Source organism: Phalangium opilio, unplaced genomic scaffold, assembly GCF_054372755.1.
Source record: "Phalangium opilio isolate 3A_F unplaced genomic scaffold, DU_Popi_V2 ptg000054l_1, whole genome shotgun sequence".
Taxonomy (NCBI): domain Eukaryota; kingdom Metazoa; phylum Arthropoda; class Arachnida; order Opiliones; family Phalangiidae; genus Phalangium; species Phalangium opilio.
Window position 1 is genome coordinate 5,582,823 of NW_028324173.1, and position 18,223 is coordinate 5,601,045.

Consider the following 18,223-nt stretch of genomic DNA (forward strand, 5'->3'; position numbering starts at 1 on the left):
AGCAAATATAACTATATATATCCAAAAAACTGTTAAAATTCAATTTCCAATAAGAAATAGTTGTCACGCATTTTGTATCTTGAAGAAAAAAAACATGCGATTTTTTCGGTACACTTTTTAAGGAATTTTTTTCTGGACAAATTTTATGACCGAATTCAGCTTATTTACCTATAAAATACTCATTAAAAGTGATTTCATCTCGATTGATCAATAAATAAAAATGAACCTTGATTTTTAATAACATTTTCAAAATCGACGTTTCTCGGCCAGAGAAGCACATTTTGAGAATTTTTTCACTATTTTAAAATATAACCACTGAAACCACTATTTTTGTACTTTTTGCTTTAATTCAAGCAAATGTAACGATATTCATTCAAAAAAATGTTCAAATTCAATTTTCAATAAGAAATCGTTGTCACGGATTTTGTACCTTGAAGAAAAAAAAACATGCGATTTTTTCGGTACACTTTTTAATGCATTTTTTTCTGGACAAATCTTTGACCGAATTCAAATTAATTACCTATAAAATACTCATTAAATGTGATTTCATTTCGATTGATCAATAAATAAAAATGAACCTCGATTTTTAATATCATTTTCAAAATCGACGTTTCTCGGCCAGAGAAAAACATTTTGAGAATTTTTTCACTATTTTAAAATATAACCATTGAAACCATTATTTTTGTACTTTTTGCTTTAATTCAAGCAAATATAACGATATATATCCAAAAAACTGTTAAAATTCAATTTCCAATAAGAAATAGTTGTCACGGATTTTGTATCTTGAAGAAAAAAAACATGCGATTTTTTCGGTACACTTTTTAATGAATTTTTTTCTGGACAAATTTTTGACCGAATTCAGCTTATTTACCTATAAAATACTCATTAAAAGTGATTTCATATCGATTGATCAATAAATAAAAATGTACCTCGAGTTTTAATAACATTTTCAAAATCGACGTTTCTCGGCCAGAGAAGCACATTTTGAGAGTTTTTTCACTATTTTAAAATATAACCACTGAAACCACTATTGTTGTACTTTTTGCTTTAATTCAAGCAAATGTAACAATATTCATTCAAAAAACTGTTCAAATTCAATTTTCAATAAGAAATCGTTGTCACGGATTTTGTATCTTGAAGAAAACAAACATGCGATTTTTTCGGTACACTTTTTAATGCATTTTTTTCTGGACAAATGTTTGACCGAATTCAAATAAATTACCTATAAAATACTCATTAAAAGTGATTTCATTTCGATTGATCAATAAATAAAAATGAACCTCGATTTTTAATAACATTTTCTAAATCGACGTTTCTCGGCCAGAGAAAAACATTTTGAGAATTTTTTCACTATTTTAAAATATAACCATTGAAACCATTATTTTTGTATTTTTTGCTTTAATTCAAGCAAATATAACGATATTCATCCAAAAAACTGTTAAAATTCAATTTCTTATAAGAAATCGTTGTCACGGATTTTGTATCTTGAAGAAAAAAAACATGCGATTTTTTCGGTACGGTACACTTTTTAAGGAATTTTTTTCTGGACAAATTTTTCACCGAATTCAGCTTATTTACCTATAAAATACTCATTAAAAGTGATTTCATCTCGATTGATCAATAAATAAAAATGAACCTTGATTTTTAATAACATTTTCAAAATCGACGTTTCTCGGCCAGAGAAGCACATTTTGAGAATTTTTTCACTATTTTAAAATATAACCACTGAAACCACTATTTTTGTACTTTTTGCTTTAATTCAAGCAAATGTAACGATATTCATTCAAAAAAATGTTCAAATTCAATTTTCAATAAGAAATCGTTGTCACGGATTTTGTACCTTGAAGAAAAAAAAACATGCGATTTTTTCGGTACACTTTTTAATGCATTTTTTTCTGGACAAATCTTTGACCGAATTCAAATTAATTACCTATAAAATACTCATTAAATGTGATTTCATTTCGATTGATCAATAAATAAAAATGAACCTCGATTTTTAATATCATTTTCAAAATCGACGTTTCTCGGCCAGAGAAAAACATTTTGAGAATTTTTTCACTATTTTAAAATATAACCATTGAAACCATTATTTTTGTACTTTTTGCTTTAATTCAAGCAAATATAACGATATATATCCAAAAAACTGTTAAAATTCAATTTCCAATAAGAAATAGTTGTCACGGATTTTGTATCTTGAAGAAAAAAAACATGCGATTTTTTCGGTACACTTTTTAATGAATTTTTTTCTGGACAAATTTTTGACCGAATTCAGCTTATTTACCTATAAAATACTCATTAAAAGTGATTTCATATCGATTGATCAATAAATAAAAATGTACCTCGAGTTTTAATAACATTTTCAAAATCGACGTTTCTCGGCCAGAGAAGCACATTTTGAGAGTTTTTTCACTATTTTAAAATATAACCACTGAAACCACTATTGTTGTACTTTTTGCTTTAATTCAAGCAAATGTAACAATATTCATTCAAAAAACTGTTCAAATTCAATTTTCAATAAGAAATCGTTGTCACGGATTTTGTATCTTGAAGAAAACAAACATGCGATTTTTTCGGTACACTTTTTAATGCATTTTTTTCTGGACAAATGTTTGACCGAATTCAAATAAATTACCTATAAAATACTCATTAAAAGTGATTTCATTTCGATTGATCAATAAATAAAAATGAACCTCGATTTTTAATAACATTTTCTAAATCGACGTTTCTCGGCCAGAGAAAAACATTTTGAGAATTTTTTCACTATTTTAAAATATAACCATTGAAACCATTATTTTTGTATTTTTTGCTTTAATTCAAGCAAATATAACGATATTCATCCAAAAAACTGTTAAAATTCAATTTCTTATAAGAAATCGTTGTCACGGATTTTGTATCTTGAAGAAAAAAAACATGCGATTTTTTCGGTACGGTACACTTTTTAAGGAATTTTTTTCTGGACAAATTTTTCACCGAATTCAGCTTATTTACCTATAAAATACTCATTAAAAGTGATTTCATCTCGATTGATCAATAAATAAAAATGAACCTTGATTTTTAATAACATTTTCAAAATCGACGTTTCTCGGCCAGAGAAGCACATTTTGAGAATTTTTTCACTATATTAAAATATAACCACTGAAACCACTATTTTTGTACTTTTTGCTTTAATTCAAGCAAATGTAACGATATTCATTCAAAAAAATGTTCAAATTCAATTTTCAATAAGAAATCGTTGTCACGGATTTTGTACCTTGAAGAAAAAAAAACATGCGATTTTTTCGGTACACTTTTTAATGCATTTTTTTCTGGACAAATCTTTGACCGAATTCAAATTAATTACCTATAAAATACTCATTAAATGTGATTTCATTTCGATTGATCAATAAATAAAAATGAACCTCGATTTTTAATAACATTTTCAAAATCGACGTTTCTCGGCCAGAGAAAAACATTTTGAGAATTTTTTCACTATTTTAAAATATAACCATTGAAACCATTATTTTTGTATTTTTTGCTTTAATTCAAGCAAATATAACGATATTAATCCAAAAAACTGTTAATATTCAATTTCCAATAAGAAATCGTTGTCACGGATTTTGTATCTTGAAGAAAAAAAACATGCGATTTTTTCGGTACACTTTTGAATGCATTTTTTTCTGGACAAATTTTTGACCGAATTCAGCTTATTTACCTATAAAATACTCATTAAAAGTGATTTCATATCGATTGATCCATAAATAAAAATGTACCTCGATTTTTAATAACATTTTCAAAATCGACGTTTCTCGGCCAGAGAAAAACATTTTGAGAATTTTTTCACTATTTTAAAATATAACCATTGAAACCATTATTTTTGTATTTTTTGCTTTAATTCAAGCAAATATAACGATATACATCCAAAAAACTGTTAAAATTCAATTTCCAATAAGAAATCGTTGTCACGGATTTTGTATCTTGAAGAAAAAAAACATGCGATTTTTTCGGTACGTTACACTTTTTAAGGAATTTTTTTCTGGACAAATTTTTCACCGAATTCAGCTTATTTACCTATAAAATACTCATTAAAAGTGATTTCATCTCGATTGATCAATAAATAAAAATGAACCTTGATTTTTAATAACATTTTCAAAATCGACGTTTCTCGGCCAGAGAATTACATTTTGAGAATTTTTTCACTATTTTAAAATATAACCACTGAAACCACTATTTTTGTACTTTTTGCTTTAATTCAAGCAAATGTAACGATATTCATTCAAAAAAATGTTCAAATTCAATTTTCAATAAGAAATCGTTGTCACGGATTTTGTACCTTGAAGAAAAAAAAAACATGCGATTTTTTCGGTACACTTTTTAATGCATTTTTTTCTGGACAAATCTTTGACCGAATTCAAATTAATTACCTATAAAATACACATTAAATGTGATTTCATTTCGATTGATCAATAAATAAAAATGAACCTCGATTTTTAATAACATTTTCAAAATCGACGTTTCTCGGCCAGAGAAAAACATTTTGAGAATTTTTTCACTATTTTAAAATATAACCATTGAAACCATTATTTTTGTATTTTTTGCTTTAATTCAAGCAAATATAACGATATTAATCCAAAAAACTGTTAATATTCAATTTCCAATAAGAAATCGTTGTCACGGATTTTGTATCTTGAAGAAAAAAAACATGCGATTTTTTCGGTACACTTTTGAATGCATTTTTTTCTGGACAAATTTTTGACCGAATTCAGCTTATTTACCTATAAAATACTCATTAAAAGTGATTTCATATCGATTGATCCATAAATAAAAATGTACCTCGATTTTTAATAACATTTTCAAAATCGACGTTTCTCGGCCAGAGAAAAACATTTTGAGAATTTTTTCACTATTTTAAAATATAACCATTGAAACCATTATTTTTGTATTTTTTGCTTTAATTCAAGCAAATATAACGATATACATCCAAAAAACTGTTAAAATTCAATTTCCAATAAGAAATCGTTGTCACGGATTTTGTATCTTGAAGAAAAAAAACATGTGATTTTTTCGGTACGGTACACTTTTCAAGGAATTTTTTTCTGGACAAATTTTTGACCGAATTCAGCTTATTTACCTATAAAATACTCATTAAAAGTGATTTCATCTCGATTGATCAATAAATAAAAATGAACCTTGATTTTTAATAACATTTTCAAAATCGACGTTTCTCGGCCAGAGAAGCACATTTTGAGAATTTTTTCACTATTTTAAAATATAACCACTGAAACCACTATTTTTGTACTTTTTGCTTTAATTCAAGCAAATGTAACGATATTCATTCAAAAACTGTTCAAATTCAATTTTCAATAAGAAATCGTTGTCACGGATTTTGTATCTTGAAGAAAACAAACATGCGATTTTTTCGGTACACTTTTTAATGCATTTTTTTCTGGACAAATGTTTGACCGAATTCAAATTAATTACCTATAAAATACTCATTAAAAGTGATTTCATATCGATTGATCAATAAATAAAAATGTACCTCGAGTTTTAATAACATTTTCAAAATCGACGTTTCTCGGCCAGAGAAGCACATTTTGAGAATTTTTTCACTATTTTAAAATATAACCACTGAAACCATTATTTTTGTATTTTTTGCTTTAATTCAAGCAAATATAACGATATTCATCCAAAAAACTGTTAAAATTCAATTTCCAATAAGAAATCGTTGTCACGGATTTTGTATCTTGAAGAAAAAAAACATGCGATTTTTTCGGTACGGTACACTTTTTAAGGAATTTTTTTCTGGACAAATTTTTCACCGAATTCAGCTTATTTACCTATAAAATACTCATTAAAAGTGATTTCATCTCGATTGATCAATAAATAAAAATGAACCTTGATTTTTAATAACATTTTCAAAATCGACGTTTCTCGGCCAGAGAAGCACATTTTGAGAATTTTTTCACTATTTTAAAATATAACCACTGAAACCACTATTTTTGTACTTTTTGCTTTAATTCAAGCAAATGTAACGATATTCATTCAAAAAAATGTTTAAATTCAATTTCCAATAAGAAATCGTTGTCACGGATTTTGTACCTTGAAGAAAAAAAAACATGCGATTTTTTCGGTACACTTTTTAATGCATTTTTTTCTGGACAAATCTTTGACCGAATTCAAATTAATTACCTATAAAATACTCATTAAATGTGATTTCATTTCGATTGATCAATAAATAAAAATGAACCTCGATTTTTAATAACATTTTCAAAATCGACGTTTCTCGGCCAGAGAAAAACATTTTGAGAATTTTTTCACTATTTTAAAATATAACCATTGAAACCATTATTTTTGTACTTTTTGCTTTAATTCAAGCAAATATAACGATATATATCCAAAAAACTGTTAAAATTCAATTTCCAATAAGAAATAGTTGTCACGGATTTTGTATCTTGAAGAAAAAAAACATGCGATTTTTTCGGTACACTTTTTAATGAATTTTTTTCTGGACAAATTTTTGACCGAATTCAGCTTATTTACCTATAAAATACTCATTAAAAGTGATTTCATATCGATTGATCAATAAATAAAAATGTACCTCGAGTTTTAATAACATTTTCAAAATCGACGTTTCTCGGCCAGAGAAGCACATTTTGAGAGTTTTTTCACTATTTTAAAATATAACCATTGAAACCACTATTGTTGTACTTTTTGCTTTAATTCAAGCAAATGTAACAATATTCATTCAAAAAACTGTTCAAATTCAATTTTCAATAAGAAATCGTTGTCACGGATTTTGTATCTTGAAGAAAACAAACATGCGATTTTTTCGGTACACTTTTTAATGCATTTTTTTCTGGACAAATGTTTGACCGAATTCAAATAAATTACCTATAAAATACTCATTAAAAGTGATTTCATTTCGATTGATCAATAAATAAAAATGAACCTCGATTTTTAATAACATTTTCTAAATCGACGTTTCTCGGCCAGAGAAAAACATTTTGAGAATTTTTTCACTATTTTAAAATATAACCATTGAAACCATTATTTTTGTATTTTTTGCTTTAATTCAAGCAAATATAACGATATTCATCCAAAAAACTGTTAAAATTCAATTTCCAATAAGAAATCGTTGTCACGGATTTTGTATCTTGAATAAAAAAAACATGCGATTTTTTCGGTACGGTACACTTTTTAAGGAATTTTTTTCTGGACAAATTTTTCACCGAATTCAGCTTATTTACCTATAAAATACTCATTAAAAGTGATTTCATATCGATTGATCCATAAATAAAAATGTACCTCGATTTTTAATAACATTTTCAAAATCGACGTTTCTCGGCCAGAGAAAAACATTTTGAGAATTTTTTCACTATTTTAAAATATAACCATTGAAACCATTATTTTTGTATTTTTTGCTTTAATTCAAGCAAATATAACGATATTTATCAAAAAAACTGTTAAAATTCAATTTCCAATAAGAAATCGTTGTCACGGATTTTGTATCTTGAAGAAAAAAAACATGCGATTTTTTCGGTACACTTTTTAATGAATTTTTTTCTGGACAAATTTTTGACCGAATTCAGCTTATTTACCTATAAAATACTCATTAAAAGTGATTTCATATCGATTGATCAATAAATAAAAATGTACCTCGAGTTTTAATAACATTTTCAAAATCGACGTTTCTCGGCCAGAGAAGCACATTTTGAGAATTTTTTCAATATTTTAAAATATAACCACTGAAACCACTATTTTTGTACTTTTTGCTTAAATTCAAGCAAATGTAACGATATTCATTCAAAAACTGTTCAAATTCAATTTTCAATAAGAAATCGTTGTCACGGATTTTGTATCTTGAAGAAAAAAAACATGTGATTTTTTCGGTACGGTACACTTTTCAAGGAATTTTTTTCTGGACAAATTTTTGACCGAATTCAGCTTATTTACCTATAAAATACTCATTAAAAGTGATTTCATCTCGATTGATCAATAAATAAAAATGAACCTTGATTTTTAATAACATTTTCAAAATCAACGTTTCTCGGCCAGAGAAGCACATTTTGAGAATTTTTTCACTATTTTAAAATATAACCACTGAAACCACTATTTTTGTACTTTTTGCTTTAATTCAAGCAAATGTAACGATATTCATTCAAAAAACTGTTCAAATTCCATTTTCAATAAGAAATCGTTGTCACGGGTTTTGTACCTTGAAGAAAAAAAACATGCGATTTTTTCGGTACACTTTTTAATGCATTTTTTTCTGGACAAATCTTTGACCGAATTCAAATTAATTACCTATAAAATACTCATTAAATGTGATTTCATTTCGATTGATCAATAAATAAAAATGAACCTCGATTTTTAATAACATTTTCAAAATCGACGTTTCTCGGCCAGAGAAAAACATTTTGAGAATTTTTTCACTATTTTAAAATATAACCATTGAAACCATTATTTTTGTACTTTTTGCTTTAATTCAAGCAAATATAACGATACATATCCAAAAAACTGTTAAAATTCAATTTCCAATAAGAAATAGTTGTCACGGATTTTGTATCTTGAAGAAAAAAACATGCGATTTTTTCGGTACACTGTTTAATGAATTTTTTTCTGGACAAATTTTTGACCGAATTCAGCTTATTTACCTATAAAATACTCATTAAAAGTGATTTCATATCGATTGATCAATAAATAAAAATGAACCTCGATTTTGAATAACATTTTCAAAATCGACGTTTCTCGGCCAGAGAAGCACATTTTGAGAGTTTTTTCACTATTTTAAAATATAACCACTGAAACCACTATTGTTGTACTTTTTGCTTTAAATCAAGCAAATGTAACAATATTCATTCAAAAAACTGTTCAAATTCAATTTTCAATAAGAAATCGTTGTCACGGATTTTGTATCTTGAAGAAAACAAACATGCGATTTTTTCGGTACACTTTTTAATGCATTTTTTTCTGGACAAATGTTTGACCGAATTCAAATAAATTACCTATAAAATACTCATTAAAAGTGATTTCATTTCGATTGATCAATAAATAAAAATGAACCTCGATTTTTAATAACATTTACTAAATCGACGTTTCTCGGCCAGAGAAAAACATTTTGAGAATTTTTTCACTATTTTAAAATATAACCATTGAAACCATTATTTTTGTACTTTTTGCTTTAATTCAAGCAAATATAACGATATTCATCCAAAAAACTGTTAAAATTCAATTTCCAATAAGAAATCGTTGTCACGGATTTTGTATCTTGAAGAAAACAAACATGCGATTTTTTCGGTACACTTTTTAATGCATTTTTTTCTGGACAAATGTTTGACCGAATTCAAATAAATTACCTATAAAATACTCATTAAAAGTGATTTCATTTCGATTGATCAATAAATAAAAATGAACCTCGATTTTTAATAACATTTTCTAAATCGACGTTTCTCGGCCAGAGAAAAACATTTTGAGAATTTTTTCACTATTTTAAAATATAACCATTGAAACCATTATTTTTGTACTTTTTGCTTTAATTCAAGCAAATATAACGATATTCATCCAAAAAACTGTTAAAATTCAATTTCCAATAAGAAATCGTTGTCACGGATTTTGTATCTTGAAGAAAACAAACATGCGATTTTTTCGGTACACTTTTTAATGCATTTTTTTCTGGACAAATTTTTGACCGAATTCAGCTTATTTACCTATAAAATACTCATTAAAAGTGATTTCATATCGATTGATCAATAAATAAAAATGAACCTCGATTTTTAATAACATTTTCAAAATCGACGTTTCTTGGCCAGAGAAGCACATTTTGAGAGTTTTTTCACTATTTTAAAATATAACCACTGAAACCACTATTGTTGTACTTTTTGCTTTAATTCAAGCAAATGTAACAATATTCATTCAAAAAACTGTTCAAATTCAATTTTCAATAAGAAATCGTTATCACGGATTTTGTATCTTGAAGAAAACAAACATGCGATTTTTTCGGTACACTTTTTAATGCATTTTTTTCTGGACAAATGTTTGACCGAATTCAAATAAATTACCTATAAAATACTCATTAAAAGTGATTTCATTTCGATTGATCAATAAATAAAAATGAACCTCGATTTTTAATAACATTTTCTAAATCGACGTTTCTCGGCCAGAGAAAAACATTTTGAGAATTTTTTCACTATTTTAAAATATAACCATTGAAACCATTATTTTTGTACTTTTTGCTTTAATTCAAGCAAATATAACGATATTCATCCAAAAAACTGTTAAAATTCAATTTCCAATAAGAAATCGTTGTCACGGATTTTGTATCTTGAAGAAAACAAACATGCGATTTTTTCGGTACACTTTTTAATGCATTTTTTTCTGGACAAATGTTTGACCGAATTCAAATAAATTACCTATAAAATACTCATTAAAAGTGATTTCATTTCGATTGATCAATAAATAAAAATGAACCTCGATTTTTAATAACATTTTCTAAATCGACGTTTCTCGGCCAGAGAAAAACATTTTGAGAATTTTTTCACTATTTTAAAATATAACCATTGAAACCATTATTTTTGTACTTTTTGCTTTAATTCAAGCAAATATAACGATATTCATCCAAAAAACTGTTCAAATTCAATTTTCAATAAGAAATCGTTGTCACGGATTTTGTATCTTGAAGAAAAAAAACATGTGATTTTTTCGGTACGGTACACTTTTCAAGGAATTTTTTTCTGGACAAATTTTTGACCGAATTCAGCTTATTTACCTATAAAATACTCATTAAAAGTGATTTCATATCGATTGATCAATAAATAAAAATGTACCTCGAGTTTTAATAACATTTTCAAAATCGACGTTTCTCGGCCAGAGAAGCACATTTTGAGAATTTTTTCAATATTTTAAAATATAACCACTGAAACCACTATTTTTGTACTTTTTGCTTAAATTCAAGCAAATGTAACGATATTCATTCAAAAACTGTTCAAATTCAATTTTCAATAAGAAATCGTTGTCACGGATTTTGTATCTTGAAGAAAAAAAACATGTGATTTTTTCGGTACGGTACACTTTTCAAGGAATTTTTTTCTGGACAAATTTTTGACCGAATTCAGCTTATTTACCTATAAAATACTCATTAAAAGTGATTTCATCTCGATTGATCAATAAATAAAAATGAACCTTGATTTTTAATAACATTTTCAAAATCAACGTTTCTCGGCCAGAGAAGCACATTTTGAGAATTTTTTCACTATTTTAAAATATAACCACTGAAACCACTATTTTTGTACTTTTTGCTTTAATTCAAGCAAATGTAACGATATTCATTCAAAAAACTGTTCAAATTCCATTTTCAATAAGAAATCGTTGTCACGGGTTTTGTACCTTGAAGAAAAAAAACATGCGATTTTTTCGGTACACTTTTTAATGCATTTTTTTCTGGACAAATCTTTGACCGAATTCAAATTAATTACCTATAAAATACTCATTAAATGTGATTTCATTTCGATTGATCAATAAATAAAAATGAACCTCGATTTTTAATAACATTTTCAAAATCGACGTTTCTCGGCCAGAGAAAAACATTTTGAGAATTTTTTCACTATTTTAAAATATAACCATTGAAACCATTATTTTTGTACTTTTTGCTTTAATTCAAGCAAATATAACGATACATATCCAAAAAACTGTTAAAATTCAATTTCCAATAAGAAATAGTTGTCACGGATTTTGTATCTTGAAGAAAAAAACATGCGATTTTTTCGGTACACTGTTTAATGAATTTTTTTCTGGACAAATTTTTGACCGAATTCAGCTTATTTACCTATAAAATACTCATTAAAAGTGATTTCATATCGATTGATCAATAAATAAAAATGAACCTCGATTTTGAATAACATTTTCAAAATCGACGTTTCTCGGCCAGAGAAGCACATTTTGAGAGTTTTTTCACTATTTTAAAATATAACCACTGAAACCACTATTGTTGTACTTTTTGCTTTAAATCAAGCAAATGTAACAATATTCATTCAAAAAACTGTTCAAATTCAATTTTCAATAAGAAATCGTTGTCACGGATTTTGTATCTTGAAGAAAACAAACATGCGATTTTTTCGGTACACTTTTTAATGCATTTTTTTCTGGACAAATGTTTGACCGAATTCAAATAAATTACCTATAAAATACTCATTAAAAGTGATTTCATTTCGATTGATCAATAAATAAAAATGAACCTCGATTTTTAATAACATTTACTAAATCGACGTTTCTCGGCCAGAGAAAAACATTTTGAGAATTTTTTCACTATTTTAAAATATAACCATTGAAACCATTATTTTTGTACTTTTTGCTTTAATTCAAGCAAATATAACGATATTCATCCAAAAAACTGTTAAAATTCAATTTCCAATAAGAAATCGTTGTCACGGATTTTGTATCTTGAAGAAAACAAACATGCGATTTTTTCGGTACACTTTTTAATGCATTTTTTTCTGGACAAATGTTTGACCGAATTCAAATAAATTACCTATAAAATACTCATTAAAAGTGATTTCATTTCGATTGATCAATAAATAAAAATGAACCTCGATTTTTAATAACATTTTCTAAATCGACGTTTCTCGGCCAGAGAAAAACATTTTGAGAATTTTTTCACTATTTTAAAATATAACCATTGAAACCATTATTTTTGTACTTTTTGCTTTAATTCAAGCAAATATAACGATATTCATCCAAAAAACTGTTAAAATTCAATTTCCAATAAGAAATCGTTGTCACGGATTTTGTATCTTGAAGAAAACAAACATGCGATTTTTTCGGTACACTTTTTAATGCATTTTTTTCTGGACAAATTTTTGACCGAATTCAGCTTATTTACCTATAAAATACTCATTAAAAGTGATTTCATATCGATTGATCAATAAATAAAAATGAACCTCGATTTTTAATAACATTTTCAAAATCGACGTTTCTTGGCCAGAGAAGCACATTTTGAGAGTTTTTTCACTATTTTAAAATATAACCACTGAAACCACTATTGTTGTACTTTTTGCTTTAATTCAAGCAAATGTAACAATATTCATTCAAAAAACTGTTCAAATTCAATTTTCAATAAGAAATCGTTATCACGGATTTTGTATCTTGAAGAAAACAAACATGCGATTTTTTCGGTACACTTTTTAATGCATTTTTTTCTGGACAAATGTTTGACCGAATTCAAATAAATTACCTATAAAATACTCATTAAAAGTGATTTCATTTCGATTGATCAATAAATAAAAATGAACCTCGATTTTTAATAACATTTTCTAAATCGACGTTTCTCGGCCAGAGAAAAACATTTTGAGAATTTTTTCACTATTTTAAAATATAACCATTGAAACCATTATTTTTGTACTTTTTGCTTTAATTCAAGCAAATATAACGATATTCATCCAAAAAACTGTTAAAATTCAATTTCCAATAAGAAATCGTTGTCACGGATTTTGTATCTTGAAGAAAACAAACATGCGATTTTTTCGGTACACTTTTTAATGCATTTTTTTCTGGACAAATGTTTGACCGAATTCAAATAAATTACCTATAAAATACTCATTAAAAGTGATTTCATTTCGATTGATCAATAAATAAAAATGAACCTCGATTTTTAATAACATTTTCTAAATCGACGTTTCTCGGCCAGAGAAAAACATTTTGAGAATTTTTTCACTATTTTAAAATATAACCATTGAAACCATTATTTTTGTACTTTTTGCTTTAATTCAAGCAAATATAACGATATTCATCCAAAAAACTGTTAAAATTCAATTTCCAATAAGAAATCGTTGTCACGGATTTTGTATCTTGAAGAAAAAAAACATGCGATTTTTTCGGTACACTTTTGAATGCATTTTTTCTGGACAAATTTTTGACCGAATTCAGCTTATTTACCTATAAAATACTCATTAAAAGTGATTTCATATCGATTGATCCATAAATAAAAATGTACCTTGATTTTTAATAACATTTTCAAAATCGACGTTTCTCGGCCAGAGAAAAACATTTTGAGAATTTTTTCACTATTTTAAAATATAACCATTGAAACCATTATTTTTGTATTTTTTGCTTTAATTCAAGCAAATATAACGATATTCATCCAAAAAACTGTTAAAATTCAATTTCCAATAAGAAATCGTTGTCACGGATTTTGTATCTTGAAGAAAACAAACATGCGATTTTTTCGGTACACTTTTTAATGCATTTTTTTCTGGACAAATGTTTGACCGAATTCAAATAAATTACCTATAAAATACTCATTAAAAGTGATTTCATTTCGATTGATCAATAAATAAAAATGAACCTCGATTTTTAATAACATTTACTAAATCGACGTTTCTCGGCCAGAGAAAAACATTTTGAGAATTTTTTCACTATTTTAAAATATAACCATTGAAACCATTATTTTTGTACTTTTTGCTTTAATTCAAGCAAATATAACGATATTCATCCAAAAAACTGTTAAAATTCAATTTCCAATAAGAAATCGTTGTCACGGATTTTGTATCTTGAAGAAAACAAACATGCGATTTTTTCGGTACACTTTTTAATGCATTTTTTTCTGGACAAATGTTTGACCGAATTCAAATAAATTACCTATAAAATACTCATTAAAAGTGATTTCATTTCGATTGATCAATAAATAAAAATGAACCTCGATTTTTAATAACATTTTCTAAATCGACGTTTCTCGGCCAGAGAAAAACATTTTGAGAATTTTTTCACTATTTTAAAATATAACCATTGAAACCATTATTTTTGTACTTTTTGCTTTAATTCAAGCAAATATAACGATATTCATCCAAAAAACTGTTAAAATTCAATTTCCAATAAGAAATCGTTGTCACGGATTTTGTATCTTGAAGAAAACAAACATGCGATTTTTTCGGTACACTTTTTAATGCATTTTTTTCTGGACAAATTTTTGACCGAATTCAGCTTATTTACCTATAAAATACTCATTAAAAGTGATTTCATATCGATTGATCAATAAATAAAAATGAACCTCGATTTTTAATAACATTTTCAAAATCGACGTTTCTTGGCCAGAGAAGCACATTTTGAGAGTTTTTTCACTATTTTAAAATATAACCACTGAAACCACTATTGTTGTACTTTTTGCTTTAATTCAAGCAAATGTAACAATATTCATTCAAAAAACTGTTCAAATTCAATTTTCAATAAGAAATCGTTGTCACGGATTTTGTATCTTGAAGAAAACAAACATGCGATTTTTTCGTTACACTTTTTAATGCATTTTTTTCTGGACAAATGTTTGACCGAATTCAAATAAATTACCTATAAAATACTCATTAAAAGTGATTTCATTTCGATTGATCAATAAATAAAAATGAACCTCGATTTTTAATAACATTTTCTAAATCGACGTTTCTCGGCCAGAGAAAAACATTTTGAGAATTTTTTCACTATTTTAAAATATAACCATTGAAACCATTATTTTTGTACTTTTTGCTTTAATTCAAGCAAATATAACGATATTCATCCAAAAAACTGTTAAAATTCAATTTCCAATAAGAAATCGTTGTCACGGATTTTGTATCTTGAAGAAAACAAACATGCGATTTTTTCGGTACACTTTTTAATGCATTTTTTTCTGGACAAATGTTTGACCGAATTCAAATAAATTACCTATAAAATACTCATTAAAAGTGATTTCATTTCGATTGATCAATAAATAAAAATGAACCTCGATTTTTAATAACATTTTCTAAATCGACGTTTCTCGGCCAGAGAAAAACATTTTGAGAATTTTTTCACTATTTTAAAATATAACCATTGAAACCATTATTTTTGTACTTTTTGCTTTAATTCAAGCAAATATAACGATATTCATCCAAAAAACTGTTAAAATTCAATTTCCAATAAGAAATCGTTGTCACGGATTTTGTATCTTGAAGAAAAAAAACATGCGATTTTTTCGGTACACTTTTGAATGCATTTTTTCTGGACAAATTTTTGACCGAATTCAGCTTATTTACCTATAAAATACTCATTAAAAGTGATTTCATATCGATTGATCCATAAATAAAAATGTACCTTGATTTTTAATAACATTTTCAAAATCGACGTTTCTCGGCCAGAGAAAAACATTTTGAGAATTTTTTCACTATTTTAAAATATAACCATTGAAACCATTATTTTTGTATTTTTTGCTTTAATTTAAGCAAATATAACGATATTCCTCCAAAAAACTGTTAAAATTCAATTTCCAATAAGAAATCGTTGTCACGGATTTTGTATCTTGAAGAAAAAAAACATGCGATTTTTTCGGTACACTTTTTAATGAATTTTTTTCTGGACAAATTTTTGACCGAATTCAGCTTATTTACCTATAAAATACTCATTAAAAGTGATTTCATATCGATTGATCAATAAATAAAAATGTACCTCGAGTTTTAATAACATTTTCAAAATCGACGTTTCTCGGCCAGAGAAGCACATTTTGAGAATTTTTTCACTATTTTAAAATATAACCACTGAAACCATTATTTTTGTACTTTTTGCTTTAATTCAAGCAAATATAACGATACATATCCAAAAAACTGTTAAAATTCAATTTCCAATAAGAAATAGTTGTCACGGATTTTGTATCTTGAAGAAAAAAAACATGCGATTTTTTCGGTACACTGTTTAATGAATTTTTTTCTGGACAAATTTTTGACCGAATTCAGCTTATTTACCTATAAAATACTCATTAAAAGTGATTTCATATCGATTGATCAATAAATAAAAATGTACCTCGAGTTTTAATAACATTTTCAAAATCGACGTTTCTCGGCCAGAGAAGCACATTTTGAGAGTTTTTTCACTATTTTAAAATATAACCACTGAAACCACTATTGTTGTACTTTTTGCTTTAATTCAAGCAAATGTAACAATATTCATTCAAAAAACTGTTCAAATTCAATTTTCAATAAGAAATCGTTGTCACGGATTTTGTATCTTGAAGAAAACAAACATGCGATTTTTTCGGTACACTTTTTAATGCATTTTTTTCTGGACAAATGTTTGACCGAATTCAAATAAATTACCTATAAAATACTCATTAAAAGTGATTTCATTTCGATTGATCAATAAATAAAAATGAACCTCGATTTTTAATAACATTTTCTAAATCGACGTTTCTCGGCCAGAGAAAAACATTTTGAGAATTTTTTCACTATTTTAAAATATAACCATTGAAACCATTATTTTTGTACTTTTTGCTTTAATTCAAGCAAATATAACGATATTCATCCAAAAAACTGTTAAAATTCAATTTCCAATAAGAAATCGTTGTCACGGATTTTGTATCTTGAAGAAAACAAACATGCGATTTTTTCGGTACACTTTTTAATGCATTTTTTTCTGGACAAATGTTTGACCGAATTCAAATAAATTACCTATAAAATACTCATTAAAAGTGATTTCATTTCGATTGATCAATAAATAAAAATGAACCTCGATCTTTAATAACATTTTCTAAATCGACGTTTCTCGGCCAGAGAAAAACATTTTGAGAATTTTTTCACTATTTTAAAATATAACCATTGAAACCATTATTTTTGTACTTTTTGCTTTAATTCAAGCAAATATAACGATATTCATCCAAAAAACTGTTAAAATTCAATTTCCAATAAGAAATCGTTGTCACGGATTTTGTATCTTGAAGAAAAAAAACATGCGATTTTTTCGGTACACTTTTGAATGCATTTTTTCTGGACAAATTTTTGACCGAATTCAGCTTATTTACCTATAAAATACTCATTAAAAGTGATTTCATATCGATTGATCAATAAATAAAAATGTACCTCGAGTTTTAATAACATTTTCAAAATCGACGTTTCTCGGCCAGAGAAGCACATTTTGAGAATTTTTTCAATATTTTAAAATATAACCACTGAAACCACTATTTTTGTACTTTTTGCTTAAATTCAAGCAAATGTAACGATATTCATTCAAAAACTGTTCAAATTCAATTTTCAATAAGAAATCGTTGTCACGGATTTTGTATCTTGAAGAAAAAAAACATGCGATTTTTTCGGTACGGTACACTTTTCAAGGAATTTTTTTCTGGACAAATTTTTGACCGAATTCAGCTTATTTACCTATAAAATACTCATTAAAAGTGATTTCATCTCGATTGATCAATAAATAAAAATGAACCTTGATTTTTAATAACATTTTCAAAATCGACGTTTCTCGGCCAGAGAAG